The sequence below is a fragment of the Xiphias gladius genome, chromosome 19, assembly GCF_016859285.1.
Source record: "Xiphias gladius isolate SHS-SW01 ecotype Sanya breed wild chromosome 19, ASM1685928v1, whole genome shotgun sequence".
Classification (NCBI taxonomy): Eukaryota; Metazoa; Chordata; class Actinopteri; order Istiophoriformes; family Xiphiidae; genus Xiphias; species Xiphias gladius.
The window spans coordinates 18,257,299-18,274,363 of record NC_053418.1 but is presented as its reverse complement, the minus strand read 5'-3'; the positions used below and the strand labels follow the sequence as shown (position 1 = coordinate 18,274,363).

General features: G+C 43.4%; 1 protein-coding gene across 9 annotated transcripts in view; it reads left to right on the top strand.

Moving 5' to 3' along the window:
* fam172a (family with sequence similarity 172 member A) overlaps positions 1–17,065 on the top strand; it is a 156,184-nt gene that overhangs the window by 133,816 nt on the left and 5,303 nt on the right. The window lies entirely within an intron of this gene.

Below are 17,065 nucleotides of genomic sequence, written 5' to 3'. Positions count from 1 at the left end.
ACCGTGTTTGCATGTATGTCCACACTTATGTACAGTATCCTTATGTATCTGTGGGTACATGAATTTATCCTCTGTGTGTGTGTGTGTGTGTGTGTGTGTGTGTGTGTGTGTGTGTGTGTGTGTGTGTGTGTGTGTGTGTGTGTGTGTGTGTGTGTGTGTGTGTGTGTGTGTGTGTGTGTGTGTGTGTGTGTGTGTGTGTGTGTGTGTGTGTGTGTGTGTGTGTGTGTGTGTGTGAGAGATCTCAGGGACACACATCCCCTTTATGAGAGGCACATCACACTACAGATGACCCTGTTGGATGGCGATGGCCCTTTTAACTACAGCACCCTGATGCAATCCGCTGTAAATACATTAAACCAAGCTGCAAAAGAGGAAGCTGCTTATCCATCCTCTACGCCTCTTTCTCCATTTCTCTTTCCCTCTCTTATGCTTACTCCGTCTTGATCTCTTTCTCCCTCTCCCTCTGCCTCTCTCTCATTTGCTTTATATCTGTTCCACTGTATTTGTCTCACTCTTGTTTTTGTTTTTCTGTTATCCACTTTGTGGTTTCCCTCCTCTTTGCTACCTCTTTATGAAAGTACTGAATGCAGACACTCCCCAGTCTCTAAGCTAAAAGGACTCTAAACTATGCCGATCTGGTTTACCCACTCTTACCCGATCTCTTCGATTTACTGCCTGCTGCTCACCTTTACCACCAACCTACCCCTCACCGCCTCTCACCCGGGCCTGGCCATGAGTCTCAGCCCAAACCTGCCTTGGGGTCACAGGGAGTGCCAAAGGTGCAGTGAGTGACGTGGCACTCTGGCTGACCCCTTGCAGCTTGGCAGGGCTGCCTCCCTAATGAGATTAGCTGGGTAATGCCGACTCTGTGTCTGTTTCTCCTGCCGCCCAGCCCGGCCCACCCTGGGGCTCTTTATTTAGCCAGCAGCAGGACAGGGTGTGCCAGCATTCGCGGGTCGAGGGCAGGACAAGACCCACAAGCCCACGGCCCTCCCTTGTCCCTTCCCTCCACCACATCTATCTAAAATGCCCAGCCAGGGTTTGTAGCTTCACCATTATGCTGTTGCATTGTTTTTGTCTCTTGATATGGCTGTGTGTCAAACTCCCTCAATATATCTTTGTCTGTCTCACTTGGTCTCTGTGACTCAGTGTATCTCATTCATTTTGTGCCTGTCTGTGTCTCCGTCTGTCTGTCTTTCTCCATCTTTCTCTGCTCTTTCATCATTGTTCATTAAGCACACAGGTAAAAGTGCCCTTTAATGGCTGGACTGAACAAACTGGGCAATGATCAAACAATGTCCTGATCCCTTGAAGCACACACACAAACACACACACACACTCTACTCCGAGCCAGGTGACCGAGCAAGGAACCCCGGAACCTCAGCTCGCATGCATATGTGTGGCTGGCTTTGATGATTGCTCATAGCAGCGTAAAGTGCAAAGCTGCTCACTGTACCGCCCTGCGAAGACACACAGACTTGGACAGTATTACCAAAGCTGTGGCCACCAGCCTGGAACTATTTAGGTAGACAGACAGCTACTTTGTGAATATAAATATATAATTTGCAGCAATCTTCATTCAGAACATGATTCTAAATTTACTTTCTCTGTATTACTATAACCCTCTTTGCATTTCAGCCTCTCTTATCCCTTTGTTTAGATGGCTCTGAGAGATGTTATTAGTACCCTTATTAGCAGTGAGCGAGTTTAAGTGGCAATTAAACGCCTACAACTTTGTCACCGTGACAGAGTGTTTTTATGAGAGGGTCCTCAACAGACAAGGGGCCTCCCATGGCACAGGTGTGCCCCCCTCAGCTCTAGGGTCACTTTCATCCTGGAGTGTTTGACAGCTCCTGTGAGTCTGACAGTGCTGTGCAGCCCAGCCCAGGTGTCCAGGTGTTTCTTACTTGTGTGTGTGTGTGTGTGTGTGTGTGTGTGTGTGTGTGTGTGTGTGTGTGTGTGTGTGTGTGTGTGTGTGTGTGTGTGTCTGTGTCTGTGTCTGTGTACCAACACCTGCTTGGCTGTGGCCCTGGGGCACAGACAGGTTCAAGTTCCACCCAAACAAACGTCGTGTACCAATCGCTTATCACACATATGTGTGCATTTATCTGTGTGCATGCATGTGTGTGTATTTGAATGTATGTTTGCCTGCATATGTCTGGCAGAAGTGTGTGTAACCAACATAATTATAGTGTATGCCCTCTGTACTTATCATTTACACTAAAGGATTGTGTTACCTAGAGTTGACAAAGACAGTCAGCTTGCTCTCATCCTTGTGATTCCTCTCAAGTCTCAGGTCTGGCATCAGGTTCTGACATTTTGTGCCTCTGTTCATTTCTGTCCACGTGAGAACACCATGGACAAATGTGTCATACTCAGCCAAGAGCAATATTTAGAGAGGTGAATTAGCTTTAACCCGAATCCCATTCTCTGTGTTTCAGTTTAACACCTCTCTTTCACATAGACATGCCAGAATGCACACTGAAAAGAACTCGCTCTCTCTGCTTCCCTCTCTTTATCTATCGCTTCAGCAGACAAGTCACAAAATGCACGCTGAAAAGAACAGAGATACACACGCACAAACATGTGCATGTTCACACACAAATAACCCCCGCCCCCATATCACATTGCTGATATGAACCTTTAGAAAAGAGAAAAGAAATCCTGTTGAATGAAATGAAATTGTGAGGTGGATTTAGAGGCCTCCATGTTAATCTCCAAAGAGAACTGCAAACATAATAGCCATGCAGTTGGATGTACAAGAAACTTAATTAACTGGAGACCTTGTCCATAGATGGCAGGTCAAGGGAATCTCACCCACACAGCACCTCATCTTTTCTTCATCACACATCATTTTTCTTTCATCTTTTAAACTCTTTTTATATCTTTAGAAGTCCCAGGAGTACATACAATATTTTCCTGTACATGCATGTATAGGCATCATTACATGAGTGTCTTAGCCAAGCTGTGTTCCCATCTGCAGCTTTCACTTTTGAGTGGCCAATTCCAGATTCTTCATAGAGACATGCCTGCTCCCTGTTTACAGGGGGATATGGGTAATAGGAGGCTCAAACATTTTAATGGTGACATGGAGACATTGTAGTTTCTCTCTTTCTCTAATTTATACATAAACAGTGTAGTGGATTTAATTTTATCGTTAAACTGTATTTCATGTTAACCCGATTTCTTTTACCCATTTTTCTTGTCTTTCCATTTTTATCACGAAGAAAGAAAAAATATATTAAAACATGCAGTGTCTCAGAATAAACATGTGCATAGCATTAACATGAGAATCCCAAAGGGAGCTTCTGTTCAGCTAGAGTTTAAGAAGGTATGCTTATATGCCTCTCAGATATATCCTATGAACTTCAATGCACTGCAGAATTGTATACTGTACCATTTATAAGGGTCTGGCTCATTTCCTGGTGGGGATCCTTTGGCAGAATGGTTAGTTTGGTTAAAGAGATTGAGGTAAGTTTATTTTAAACTGTAATAACTGTCCATTTTGTTTAGTTCAGTTGCAATACATTTTAAAATAATGTCAGTACTCCCTGTGAGGTCAATAAGAGACATCCCTAGGAGTTTGTGAGAGACTTTTTATGAATGGGAGCCCTCTTGTTTATGCGCGTATGCACATCTGCAGGGTATGTCTCGTTGCTTGAGTGTGTGTTTGGGTTATCCTCCTTTACCACTGTGTGTGTCACAGGGCATGTTGCCCAGTTTAGGATCTGTGGGGTGGCCCGTCGTAGTTTGCCCCTACAGGAACACTGGAGCAGGACAGCCCCAAGCCATATGGCGGGGGTCCCTGGTCTGTTGGCTGGCAAGTCACGCTTGGACCACAGCACACACACAACAGCCACCTCCCTGGAGACTGAAGACTGAGGCTTTGGGCTGTATGCTAACAGCTAGGGACTGGTGTCTTAGAGATCCAGACTTTATTGGGCTCCAGGGTTCATGCACCTTTCAATTAGAAGCAACAGAAAGAGTGTCATATTTAAAGATGTCTCAGGAAAACTGACCTCTGGACTAGAGACTATAAAGTGGACATTTACAATCAGACATTCAAAAGACTTCCATTTCGGACCTTGGTTAAATTTGAATTTGAATTATTTCTTTTTTGTATTTTTTTTGGCAAAATATCCAGGATTTTGCAATTTTTGAGAGACCAAGTGAGTCAATGCCAGAAAAGAATACAGGGAAACTGAAAAATAAACAGGAAAAAGGCTTAATTTTAAGTGTGTTGGTGGGGGTAAAGAGAGAGCGTGAGAGAGGGAGAGCGCATGTAAGGTGGAAAGTGTCAGAGGGGTAACAGTCAGATAAACAGATTAAGAAAGTAAGTGAGGGAGAAGAGGATAAAGTAGTCAGAGACAGGGAAAAAAAGAAGGCATGAACATCTTGTAGAGAAAGAGAGAAAAGAGCTGCCAGAGAGAGAGGAAGATAGAGGAAGGATACCGCTGGATGGGGGGGATTGTAATATCACACTGTAGGCTCCCTTGTGGGACAGCCGCGGACGGAGCACACTCCCTGCTGCATGCAGGAAGAGGAAGCTTTGCCAGCATGGAAAACATACAGGAGATGAACGAGAGAGGAGCAGAGCAGAGTAAAACGCAGTTCTCCCCAGAGATGAAGTGGGAATTTCCTGCTAGCGAAAACTCTATGTAGGCAGGTAGCTTAGAAAGAAGAGGGGAGGAGATGGCAGAGAATAAGTACAAAGAGGGATGCTGGTGAAGGGGAGAAGGGAGTAGCATGATGAATAGATGAAATGATGGGAAAGTAGAGGAGAGAGGTTCAGAGAAAAAGAGAAGCAGGGGGGTAATACTTTGCAGAAGTCAGATAAATTGATCTGTAACATAAATCTGTAATGAGAATAGATCGGGGTTCATAAGGTGATTCGGTAAGAATGTTTCCATTTAATAGAATATGAGGTACAAAATCATCACAAGTTAAGATTTTTTTTTTCTAAATTTTGTTTGAAATCGGGATCCAAAGCTACAGTTGTACAACAGATAAAATCTTCTCACATCCCAAAATAACTTGTTATAACTCACTAAGACGAATTCTGTTAATGACTACCAAAAATTGATATAAATGAATGCTCACCTGACACTTGGTTATTTCCACGTCGCACTACAGTTTATGCCTTCATTGGTCGAATTTTTGACCCTTGGTCACCATAGTGAACACTGTGGAAACCCTATAAGTCTTCATTATAGGGAGTATCCCTTGACAACCACTTTGTGTATTGTGACATCAAACATTACCCAGATTGTCCCACCAGTATGATATTCAATACAATATCTATATATATGTAATGTGTGTGTGTGTGTGTGTGTGTGTGTGTGTGTGTGTGTGTGTGTGTGTGTGTGTGTGTGTGTGTGTGTGTGTGTGTGTGTGTGTGTGTGTGTGTGTGTGTGCACGCTGCTGGATAAGTGTGGAGGGGACACATGAAAAGTGCCATTACACCAAAGTAACCTAAGATGCGTATTAGTGCAACACAGTCAGAGCCGTGGGGTCATGAGAGAGGCTCTGATCAGAGGACAGAGTGTGCTGCTGTGAAATGGGACGTTACTGCTCACCAACACAGCAATAAATAGAAACAGAATGAAACTTTAACTGCTGTAAAATATGAGGCAGCCCTCTCCTTTTGCAGCATATAGGGTGTGCGTGTCTGTGGGTGCGTGCACATGCGCACAAGAAGGCATATGCTTAAGTGTGTGTCTCGGACTGCGGTTTTTGCTTAAGGGAGGGAAGAGGATGGGGTTAGGGAGGGGTTTAATATGCTACTTTAGCCCTCGGGGGGCTGTACAGTTGAAAGTCAGTGCATGAGGCGTGCAGAATCACACCAGCCTGCATTACAGAGGGACTCAGGGTGGCGGTGGATTGGACGGTTGGGGGAACTGCTATAAAAAGTGAAATCATATCACCTAGCAGCTGAGTGCAGATAAAGCTGTGTTTGAACTGGGAGGCATAAATTATATATTGTAAACAGAGCACTGGGAGACTACGGCTCGTTTAAATAATGACAGAGGGTAGTTTTTCTCCTCTCCTTTCTTCCTTTCTGCACTTCTGTTTCTGCCGCTCTCACTCACAGTTGCCTTGCGCTTTCTCTCAGTCCCCCATTCCTGCTGACTTTTTCACCTCATGCCTCCCTCTTTCCCATTTCTCCAACACCTGCTTTAACAAGCATCCACCTCCAACACATGCACACACAGACACAGACACACATAGTAGATACTCAATCACATTTCATTCTTTGCTGTTGAGGATAAGCTATTTTCTCCAAAAGTTTAAGTTTTTTTTTTTAAATGTTTTAATTTTCTACTTGGTTATGGCTTCCCATTGTTGAAATGCCAGGACACCTCCTCTCACCACCTCCTCTCTCTCTCTCACTGTTATTGAGAAGTAGTGTTTCACACATGTCATAAATGGAGGGCAGAACATGTTGAGTAGGATGGCAGAGCTCTACATTATTTGATCAATTTTCCCGTACTGCATAGTTCAAGTTGGGCTGCCAATTTTTTTTGAAAGGTGACTTCGTCCCTCCTGACAAGTGCGAGGTTATTGATCAGTTTATCCTATTTGCCGTCGACTGCTCGGTACAGTCTCTCTGCCCAGAAGTCAATAGTTGAGGACTGAGAGGGTGAGTGCCTCCCCTGACCTCACCCTCCCTCAATCTCTGAGTCCGTCTCATCCATCCCACCACACATGCACACACAAACACACAAACACACACACACACACACACAAAGAAAAATACACACACGTGCACAAAATGAATGACTCTCTCTGCCCGTTGTATCCACACCTCTGATCCCGGCTACAATTTTGATTAATCTTGAAGTGCTGCAAGGTCAGGGCAGGGCTGTGTGTGTATCTAGTGTTAGCTGATGCTGTCAGGTAAAGGTCTTAAGCTCAGTTGGGGTGGGTTTTTATTTATTTATTTGTTTGTATGTTTATTTTGTTTTGTTTTTTTTGTTTTTTTGTTTTTTCTCTGTGTGTCTCTGTGTATATGTGTGTCTTTGCCAGGGTCGGTGCAGATTGTGTATCCTCTAGAGGTGATTGTGGCTACTCTGAAGCACCTTGTGTGCCTCTGTGTGTGTGTCCGTGCATACATGTTTGTTCTTGTACTGATTAGGAGAGTGTTCCAGAGCAAGGACTGTTGGGCCATGTTCAACCCAACAATAACAGGTCAAAGAAATACAACAGCTCCATTGGTCAGGGTGATTGCTACAGGCACAGGTATGCAGATGAAATACAAACCAGAAAGACCAGCCTGAAGGTGTGTGGGACACAGAGACACTGTATGGCAGCTTAGAGTTCTTTAAGGATGAATTTTTCAACTCTTGAAATGTATCACATAAGCAATAGTGTGCTCCACTGTCTTATTACTTAAAAGGTAAATACTAGAACTAGCTCAGTGCTTTACAGCACTAGCTGCCTGGAATGTGCAATTGCACATATTTGGTCGGCCAACACAGCGCATTGCCAGATTCCAACTTTTTTGCCAGACAACACTACTGGAGCTCCCTGAGATGACGACTTTACGACACAAAATGCAGTGATCACATTGAAGTTAATGAGGAGGCTGAATTATTTGAAGCAGTGCTGTCATTGGCCTGAATGCAGGCTTTTCCATTCTGTAATGAAAAGGATATTATGGTTTAGATTCTGGTCCATTATAAGTGGATTGGAACATCTTAATGCACCTTGCAATGCCACTGACACAGCTAACACAGACGTGGTTGAGCTTCTAACTTTCTCTCTGAGTGAACATTTTACAAGTAAATATAGCCAAAATCACAACACAGCTGTTGTCTTTTAATTATGTGTACGGTGATTTTGTCATGCAATGTCACGGTTATAAAATCACAATTTTAGCAGTGCAGAGAAGCAGCTTGGAAATGACTCTAAAAGTAACTGCTGGTTAACATGTAGTCTTAATGGGCCACGTTTCAGTTACTATTTTATACTTGTTCCGCTGTCTGACAACAGAAACAGAAAAACGTTTAAATGACAACGGCTTTATTAGTAATTCGGCTGTATTAAAATACAGTAAATGTGAGCACAGAGATCAGGAGAGAAGCAAACAGATAAAGGACTGAAACCGCCTGACACTAGGGAGACTGCAAATACAACGCTATGACATCATGAAAATGCTAATTGGTGTATTACATCATCTAGCGACATTTAGCAACTTTTAGAGCAGACTTTAGCTACTTTGCATTGAAAGGACTTGTTTACAGCAGTTCCAAAACAGTCTTCAACTACAGTGGGTCTTTGCACATTGACCATAAACATTCCAGCAATATACTAGGCTTTGGCCTAGTCTTGTTTGGTTATGAATTAGAATAGCTCATTTTCTCTCTGTGCTCTTCAGCGTTGCTTCGTTTCAGGACTTAGTTCTTTTATGAAGACCAGACTGGGGGCTGCAACCCCTCGCCTCTCCATGGAGTGAGAGGAGACAATTATTCTCTTTCTGACTCTCACATTTCTATGAAAAATGCATACAGCTGGGGCTCGAAGCAGCTTATCAAAAGGTTAACTCTTCCCCACAGTTGTACTTCCCTACAAAGGGGCGAATTTCTGACAACAGTGGCAGCATCACACCACTTTGTGTTTTCCTGCTGTTTTGTTTGGGTGTGCTCAACAATGTTGTGACCCACCAATGGGCTGGCGCTTTGTTTTACCAAAGTTAACTTTCAATCAAGAGAAAAGCCAGCTGTTGTTTGTGTTGTGTTCTGTACATCATATCTTAAGCTGCCATCTGACTGCTGATTCACAGCAAAATGATTCTGACATGAATATACAGTATATACAGCACAGAGTTACTTCGTATTATCAACTTTCAGCTTTATCTTTCAGCTATTCAGTGATGTTACACACAGACAAACATGCAAACCAGTTTTAATTAATCTCTTTTTTGTTAATTAAATTTTTTTTCTTTTACATAATCTCTGACAACCACCATGATGTCTGACCAAGGAGAACATTTTTCTTCTGGCGTACGTATATAATGTGCTGTTTTCAGTATGCACATAATTGTGCTTGATAGCTTTTTAGATAATCTCATTCAGATTCAAAAATCTTTTGCCTTCTTCACCTTCACGTACACTGTATTCCCACATATACTACTGTCACCCATTCATACACACACATGTGCACACACAAAGTTAGCACACACACTCACACTTTAGGCCTTATGTGGAAGGAGCGCTGCCTGGAAAGTGATAGCAAGAGAAAAGAAGCTCTGGAGAGTGAGTTATCTCTTTAGATGTCATTGAGGGGTGCCTCTTTTCTCTCCCTCTCCTTCCCTCTATCATTTTCCTCTTTCTTCCCTTCTCTCTGTCTCCCTCTCTCTTGTTCCTGCTTGCTCTCTCAAATCATGCACGCCTCCAGTGGTATTCAGACAGTCCAAGGACAAGGTAGAGATATGCTGGGAGCAATGGACTGTCCATCAGTGTGTGTTTGTGTGTGTGCATGAGTGTGTGTGAGAGAGAAGGGTTACTGTTGAGTCTTTGAAGCTCCTCTTCCCTTGTCTTGACAGTTTGGAGTCTCATTCTTCTCCATTTAACCCCCTGATACTACATCACACATCCACACACAAACAAAACATACTTTTTCAGCTGCTGTGGACACATTTAACAACACAATGCAAGATTTAAGATTCACCTAGAGCTCCATGCACAGCTTGCTATTGTCGAGGTCATGCCCTTGTGTTTAAGGACTGTTACACTTACTTCATTTGATATTTATTGACTTGTCAAGGTGACTGTAATGGCATTAAATAGTTCATTTCCATAAAGATGTAAGATGTGTGTTTGGTTTTTTTGATTATTCACCCGTCTGAGCCTTGTATTTGCTGCACCAAGCCAAGGGTCTCCATATTATTAAGTCATGTAGTGTGTTAGTGTGACCTTGGGTTGTCTGACTAAACCAGACTGAAGTGGATGGCCCCGGGGTCTGTGACCCTGAAAGAGGCGCGCACACACACACACACACACACACACACACACACACCTACACACAAAACCAACCAGATGCATGACCTACTCACCTCATGCCACACTCATTCACACAAAAAATCCTTCCCGGAGACAGACTTCTCCCTCTGTGTATGTGACACGGCAGCTCCTCTCTCTCAGACAAACAGGGGAAATCCTCCTTGTCTTGCCTTGTCCATCACAGGCCATCTCACTGTCCCAGTGCACGTGGGCGCCTGCAAATCCTCCCCCGACCTCCCCGGCCAGGCTCCAAACCCAAGAGATTTAACCAACACGCACGCACACACACACATCCACATACACAGGCCCCTTGGCTCCAGCTGGGTTCCCCTGACGCAAGGACGCACGCAGGCAGGAAGTTTGAGGAGAGGTTTGTGTCAGTTTGCTTCTCTTAGAATACTTCAGGTTTGACCCTCTCTTGACCAGGCGGCTTCCTCCCCCTCCATCTCTCCGTAAACAACCACATCCCTGCGACTGAAGGCGTGCCGGCTCGCCAAGTGTAATAACATCACTCATGTTTTGATGTGAGGTGGGATGTCTACGTGAGTTAGGGAGGCTGACTTACATAGATATGTTTGTGTGTTATGGTTGTGTGTATTGGGAGAAACCGTGTGTGTGTGTGTGTCTGTGTGTGTCTGTGTGTGTGTGTGTTTCCTTCTGAGTATTCTCTGATTGAAGGATGGCAGATCTTCGTCATGGAGGAAAGCATGTTAACCTGTCACCTTAGCAGTCTTCTCCCACTATTTATCCAAAGTGTGTCCTTAAAAGACACACACGTCCATGCATGCACACACTCGCAGACATGTACACACACACACACATAAAGAGGGGTTGTCCAGTGATCTTGTTGAGTGTGTGTCAACTCCATTAGCACATTCCCAGATAGGGCCAAAACCCTCTTATCTGTGGCGACCCATTAATTACACTTTGTTCCCTTAAGTGATCTATTTCAGACCTGCCCCGCCCTCAACACCCACTCTCTGCTATCTCCACCCCTGACCTGCTCCTCCCCCACCTGACCCCTCTCCCCTCCTCTCCTCTCCTCTCTTCTCCTCTCTTTCACAACTATCCTCTGCTCTCCTCTCCGACCCTCTGCTTTATTATTTTCATCCCACCAACACACACACACACCATCTTCCCCCTCTGTATGTATTACAAATGCATGGGATCAAAGGTCATGTGACAAGTAGCTCTATACATGCATACCAGGTGTATGAATGTGCATCTTTTTTGAGACAAAAAAAGACAATGAAGCTTTTACAAAATCTTCTGTTTTTAGCTTTAGATTTTAAATGTCTCTCTCAGTAGATGCTTAGTCAAAAACTGTCTGGAAATCATACAGTCTAGTATATCACATTCCACTGCAGTTTTTTCTCAGGTGGCTGGAAAATATCCGTCAGAGCCCACATTTTTTCGCTCTCAGTGTATTGGTCATCTTTTCTAAGCCTGCCCTTTTTTTGTGTGTGTGAATGGGAACACTGAATAACTCTTGAGCTCACATAAATATCGGCATTTGTCTGTCCTCCTGCATGTCTGTCAGCCTGTGGTTTTATATTTTGAAGTATGTATTTGTATTGTCTGATCATATGTGTGTGGGCCTACTGAACCTGGGAGATGCTAAACAGTGAGGAGTATTAGACAATCAAGCAGTGTTTAAATTGTTGCTGAAATCTGTTGGAGTAAAACCAGGGAGCTTGCTTACATGTCATCTCACCTAAGAAACCCATAAGTGTGTGTGTGTACAGTATATGTGAGTGTGTGTTTATTCTTGTGTACACCTTCAATTCAGGAAGGTCTAAGGCCAAACGTAAGCAGCTCCACTAGCTTGATCATTTGCATTCCTGTTCCTTTTTGTTTCCCAAGGTCCAAAAGCAACTGCTTTGTGTTAATGGAGATGTTTTTTCTCAGCTTTGTTTGAGATTGACCCAGGTAACATATCATTGCGTAGAATATCAATAATTTTCATCCACTACGCAGCTCTTTTTAGGTTGTAATGCTGACAAGATCTTTGGGTGAAGTGCCGGTCACGACTAGTGTTGCTATAAGTCTATCAAATCTGCTTCATGCTTTTCATAAGCCCCTGCGTTGTGAAGAACATTCAGCAAGGCATTTTTCTCTTTGTAAGCATGAAAGCAGCAAGTGTAGTGCTGTATAAACATTTGCAGCCAGAGGACAAAGATTTATATGTGGAGAAAAAAGGGGGGAGGATCAGTAAAAAATGTATTGCCATGTACTGTACATTCCCTCAGATATGCCTGACATTGCACAAAGCATGTGCCAGTGGTGTTAATGGCTGGGCTCTATTCCTCTATAAAGCTTAGACAACCTGGTTAGTGAAGGACGACTATATATAAGTTCTCACACTCATGCCTATCTATTCTTTGACCACTGATTCTGAATGCAGCCTGTTTTTCTTACAGGTTTACAGGTGCAAAGGGGCCTCCCCCCTGCCCCCTTCCTCCTCCTCCACCTCTTTTGTGACTGAGTGATGTGTGTATGTCTGATATTGTACAAGTGTGTGTGTGTGTGTGTGTGTGTGTGTGTGTGTGTGTGTGTGTGTGTGTGTCTGTGTGTGTTTCTATGCCTGGTATTGTCCTGAAGGTGCTAGGGAGGTGCATAAGTGTGTGCATGTGTGCGTGCCAGACATCATTGTGTTGAAGTGGAGCAGAGGCTGTGTGTTTATGTGAGTGAGGAGTGAGTGTAGTATAGTGAGGTAGTGTGCAGTTTGGCTTGGATTTGGCCATACAGACTGTGTGCTTGTGTGTGTGCGCTAGTGTGTGTGTGTGTGTGTGTGTGCGCTAGTATGTGCATTGGCATACCCATGTGCGCATGCTCCGTCTCCACCACTGTCTTTGGCAAAGTTGTCTGTCCTGACCTTTGCCCAGGCATTGTGATGTGTGTGTGTGTATGTTAGTGTACATGTATGCGCCTGGGCCTATGTGAGTGCACGTATACGCATGCATGCAGTGCCTCCACTAATGGACAGTCTTTGTGGGGGCCTCTCTTTTCAGCCATGCTGCTTTTGAGACACATTGTGCCTGGGCATAGAAACAGAAGCTCTCCATTGCCCCTCAATAGGCCAAAAACAAAACCGTGTCAGGCGAGCTAGCAGCCCCCGAGTGTTTGCCATTTAAGTCCTGACCAATGGTGGTGCAGATGGAACAAAAGGCCTGGACAGGGAAGGAGGCCTGCACTGTTTACAGTGCTAATGTCTGGGTGGCACTCCCAACAAGGCCCCTCCATACAGATACATGTGTACGCACACTCGGTCACTCAATCTCTCTCTTTCGATGCCTCCGTCTGTCACATACGCACACTGAATCAACAGGTATATGGTGCAGATCTTGTGCATTTTTGAAACAAAAACTGCCAGTGAATCTTGGACATGTTGAAGTGAACATTTGTTCTCTATAATGGTGAAGCATGGGTCTGTCACTAGAAGCAAGTTAGGGATTTGCTTATAAGGAGGGGAATAGCAGAATTTGTGTTATGTGTGCATCTGATAATTGAAGTAGCAATGTTTTGTTTTCCAAAGATACCCTAATTTCTGTCTATTACAAAGACATTCTCACAATTATGTGTTTCTTGGTGTAGTCAAACAGATGTTAGTTATGTGCAAACAATGTGCTCAGACTGTCATCTCAAAAGCTCAATTTTAACCAAATAATTTATTTTATTTAATTTAGTCATTACTTCTAGAGATATTTTTTCTTGATTTGTTTCCTTTCTTTTGAGCATGTCTAAAATAGTTTTTCAAAATGTTATCCAAATAATCCGGATAGCACAGTGTCCCTTTTTTGTTATAAGGAAAATAAGATTTGTACAGTTTTATAGTCATTCTGTTTTTCATCAATTTACTATGTGAATTTAATGTCCTGTCTTTTGTCTATCCCTGACAACACTGAGACAAATTCTGAGTATTTTTCACATGCTTACACTTGTTTTCACATACTGTATGCTGTATATATATTGCTAACGTCAATCTTCAATTTGAATATTTGAATGCACTTTTTAAAAAAAGTCTATCTGTATTATTTAAAGTCATTATTATTTCAGTGTAAGAAGTAAATGAGAAAAGGTGGAACCAATGTCTGCTGAATGCCACACACAGCTGTCTCTCCTCTGTTTGCAAAGTGTCTCATCCCATTTCAGTATGGGCGAGTAAAGCAACTGACATTGAGAGGTGCTGTCAGAGGCGAGAGTATGTTTGGGCTTTTGATTTTTACTGAAAAAGAGACGGGAGAGTCTGACACTGGTATCAAATAGCCTGCGCTGTCCTTGGACTGGGGTTATCTTGTAAATACTCTGCTCCAAGTCTATAAAAGCGAGGGTCCTTTACAACGGCCAAGGCTACTCATTCACGTTAAAATAAAAAAGCACTCAGTGTGGTCTCAGTGTCTTGGAAGGGGGAGGCGGCAAGTGTGGAAGGATAGATGAAGGGATGGAACTGAAGGAGAAAGAAGTAGAAAGAAGAAAGTTCTATGCAAAGTCTTTTGTGTAGAGTCCTTTTTGTCACAAGTTTCACTCTTCCAGGAAATATTATATGGAATGTAAAGTAGCTTACATTGGACGATGATTTGAACAAGTTAATGCAATATTCTCCTCTCTATGGGCTTTCACTTGATTTAGTTTCTCTGTGTCTCTATTCTGTTTGTATTTTATTCTAAGTAAATACAGAGTCCCCTCAGCGGCCCCTGTAGCTAGTGATTCAGGTTCCTCATCTCTGGATGTGTAATGAGTTCTGCCTTGTTTTTGTCTAACAACAACACACAATAATAAGCAAAGTAATTAAAAGCAGTACGAGGGAAGGGGGGGGGGGGGGGCACTTACGGACGAGCATTAAAAATGAATTGCATTCAAGAAGCAGCAGTGATATTACTGGTTTGATGAAATGAGCTCTGTTTTGAGTAATTTTTCTTTCTAATTTTTTTCTTGTGTGATGCATGTGTGTCTCTCGTGCTCCTGTAGATGTGTGAAGACACATAGCGTAGCATAGCATAAACAAAGTCTAATTATACCTGTACTACACTGTCTGCGGGTATGACGTGGATGTCTGCACCTTGAGTGGAAATTGAGGGGTGGTGGTGGGGAGGGGGAGTAAATTTAGATTTAATTGGCTTTTTGACTGAGGACAACATCTCCATGTTTTGCTACAGAGGATAGAGTTGCTCTGGCAGTGTGGCTGACCGCCTGTCACCTGCCTGGGCTCTCATTGACCTCGTCTCCAGTGGCAACATGTCCTGCCCCCTTCAGACAGACAACCATTTGGGACAAAATGACATCATTGACCTTTACGCATGTCGGCAAGCAACATGACAACACGCATAACTGACTGTACGCGCCTGTGCATCTCACATGGACAACCAGACACATAGGAACTAATACAGAAGCACACACACGGTGCACATACTCACACACCACAGAAGATCATCTAATATCAGAGAGCGTCAGGGACGGAAATCCGATCATCTGACAACCAGGATACAGATAGCAATTCCCCACCGCTGATCCATGCAACAGATAGTTTCCACAAACAGCAGCCTGGCTAAGGTTACAGCCAGCAAGGGCCCGCACCCCAAGGCAATCCTCAGCCTCACATCGAGATAAAACAAAAGCTTTGGTTACCGTCGATAGGAAATCGATAAGAAAATGGACTGTTTGTTTTAGATTTTTGATGAAAACTTTGACAAGAGGAAATGAGAAAATGTTTGCTTCTGCATGCAATAATATCATCTGTATCAGTCCCGTTAGGTATTCTGTTTTTGTCATTTTTGCCTCATGATTATATCATTGTTCATCTTCTTTTTTAATTGAAGCTCATTAAATGTTTAACCCAAATGTCACTATATTTGATTAAACACTCATAATTGTTTAAAGAAATTCAATTCACACAAAGTAAAGTATCATCACTTTACATTTCCCTTGCCTCAAAGTCCTCTTAATAATTTGAATATGTATTTATATTATAAATGAAGTAAAGAGATATGGCCCCCTTCATATCAATGTAATTATGAATCACAAAAAAAGAGTTTGATTCAAATAAAATAGGCCATTTGTACACAAGCAATTAACTGGAGCGGCTTTAAATAATGTAGCCCAGATGGAACCTAATTATAGTCGGCACGCTTTGATTTGGGTTTTCTGTCGGAGTATCACTCGGGGCGTCACTTTGGCTTTTCAGTCACCTAGCATTTGTTTTGAAATTTGTGACAATCAGAGCCGATTACCATGTGTAACAGCATGCAGCGTTTGGTGCAGAGGGAAGAAAGCATGGCCCATAGCTATGGAGGAGTTTCCATGTTTCCTTTTTAACAGCTCAAAACTCTCCTCCTCTGTTCCCTTACCTCACTGCACACCAATGATAACAACTGTGCATGTGGATGTGTGTGTGTGTGTGTGTGTGTGTGTGTGTGTGTGTGTGTGTGTGTGTGTGTGTGTGTGTGTGTGTGTGTGTGTGTGTGTGTGTGTGTGTGTGTGTGTGTGTGCGCGCGTGCGTGCTGGATTGCTTGGTGTTGTGGGGGAGGGTACAGCGGGTATGTTCTACATGCGTGAGTGTGTACCATCCATGAGTAGACCTTTGCAAGTGACAAATGTGTTTGTGCGTGTGTCAGCGTCTTGGAGCAGTATAGAGTCAGAGGGAGATCAAACAGTCAGTCAATTACCTTGAGAGGGCTCCAGTAGCTGTGACAGAGAGGAGGAGGCTAAATATCCAGGATCAAATACTCTCCTCTGCCTGTCACATAATGAGGCAGCCTCACCAGGCTCAGACAACAGACATAGAATGGTCAAACACAGGGCACGGGTCAGGCGCCGGACTGAAACTCTGCCATGACCTGAGCAGAGAACATGGCTTTTACCACAGACCTTGTTTCTATATCTGCTTTTTCCTGCAATACAGTGAAACATCGTCATGGAGCTCAGTGTGTGTGTGGCAGTATGCGTTGCCTCACCTCAAGGTTATAACTGTATAACAGTAATAATGTCTATTAAGCCTGCCATGGCCTAATACTAATTATAAACACATTGTTAAAGTAAAGAGAATTTTTCTCTGTATTTCCCTTGAC